Below are 1,891 nucleotides of genomic sequence, written 5' to 3'. Positions count from 1 at the left end.
TTCATTCCGTAAAGGAGCCGAATGAAACAAAAGTTTCACGTTCAGTTTTGAATTAGAGACGTTAAATCAAAATGATGAATCAACGTCGACTATAACCCTTAGCCTTCCAAGCTAACGATGCGGGTTCGATTCCCGCTACCCGCTTCTATTTTATTCTATTTAAATCTATCTTTTTTCTTCGAGAATGAATCTAGAATTCTTAAAGAATTTGTCAATTCTTCATTTTCATTTCTTAATTTAGTTTTAGTTATATATATTCAATTATATTCAATTGATTTTTCTTTTTTATTTTTTTTTTCTTTTATTCTAAATATTTGATTTATTTTATTTTTATAATTTCTAGAATTCTTTATATTTGTTTGATTCTTTAATCTTTTTAATAAGGTTTAGTTAAAAAGGTTAAAGAATCAAATATAAAATAGAAGCGTCCATTGTCTAATGGATAGGACAGAGGTCTTCTAAACCTTAGGTATAGGTTCAAATCCTATTGGACGCAAGTTGTTTGCATATCTAATTTCAACCTTGTCCTTCTATTTTTTTTGATTTATTACATTTTGATTCGAATTCATTATATATAATATTCAAATGAAATAAAAACATATTAAAAGATACTAATTATAAAAATTGGAAAATTGAATTACAAAATTATTTAATGATTCATCAATTTTTTTCTACTTGTTCCTGGAATAAAAAGAGTTCCATCTGTTCTTTAATAGCGTCCTTTAAAAGGGCTTCTGCTTCCCCAGTGAATGTCTTGGTAGAAGATATGATTTCTTTGAATTGAGGTTTATTCGTCTTTAAGTAAGCACGTAACTCAACAAGAAATTTCCTTACCTGTCCAATTTCTAATGAATCAAGATAACCATTCGTTCCGGTATAAATAGTTACTATCTGTTCTTCCACAGTAAGAGGAGCTGATTGGGATTGTTTAAGCAACTCGCGCAATCGTTGACCTCTTGCTAATTGATTTTGAGTAGCTTTATCTAGATCAGAAGCGAATTGTGCAAAAGCTTCTAATTCTGCGAATTGTGCTAATTCCAATTTTAATTTACCAGCTACTTGTTTCATGGCTTTGATTTGAGCCGCCGATCCAACTCTGGAAACTGAAATACCAACATTAATAGCGGGTCTTATTCCAGCATTGAATAGATCGGCCGATAAGAATATTTGGCCATCTGTAATGGAAATTACATTCGTAGGAATATAAGCTGAAACATCTCCCGATTGAGTTTCAACTATTGGTAAAGCAGTCATACTTCCTTCGCCTAACTGAGAACTTAATTTAGCGGCTCTTTCCAAAAGACGCGAATGTAAATAAAAAACATCCCCTGGATAAGCTTCGCGACCTGGTGGTCTTCGTAATAGAAGAGACATTTGCCGATAAGCCTGTGCTTGTTTGGAGAGATCGTCATAAATGATTAAAGTGTGACGTTCACGGTACATAAAATATTCAGCCAGAGCTGCTCCTGTATAAGGCGCGAGGTATTGTAATGTAGCTGGAGAATCCGCTGTTTCAGCTACTACAATAGTGTATTCCATTGCTCCTCTTTCTTGTAAGGTAGTCACCACTTGAGCCACAGAAGATGCTTTTTGACCAACAGCTACATAAACACATATTACATTTTGTCCCTGTTGATTGAGAATTGTATCTGTGGCTACTGCTGTTTTACCTGTTTGTCTATCTCCAATAATTAATTCTCGCTGGCCCCGTCCTATGGGGATCATCGAATCAATAGCAATAAGTCCTGTTTGGAGAGGCTCATATACCGAACGTCTTGAAATAATACCGGGAGCGGGAGATTCTATTAATCGAGATTCCGAAGCTGAAATTTCTCCTCGACCGTCAATTGGTTTAGCCAGGGCATTTATAACACGACTCAAATAAGCTTCA

At 34.4% G+C, this 1,891-nt stretch overlaps 1 non-coding gene across 1 annotated transcript; it reads left to right on the top strand.

The window, feature by feature from the left end:
* Window positions 1-424: 424 nt before the first annotated feature.
* TRNAR-UCU (transfer RNA arginine (anticodon UCU)) lies at window positions 425-496 on the top strand. The gene has a single exon. It is a non-coding gene; the product is annotated as a tRNA-Arg (tRNA).
* Window positions 497-1,891: the final 1,395 nt, after the last annotated feature.

This window comes from Vigna unguiculata, chromosome 4, assembly GCF_037176805.1.
Source record: "Vigna unguiculata cultivar grain cowpea cultivar isolate G323 ecotype 2 chromosome 4, ASM3717680v1, whole genome shotgun sequence".
Lineage (NCBI taxonomy): Eukaryota > Viridiplantae > Streptophyta > Magnoliopsida > Fabales > Fabaceae > Vigna > Vigna unguiculata.
This window is presented reverse-complemented; position numbering and strand designations above follow the sequence as displayed.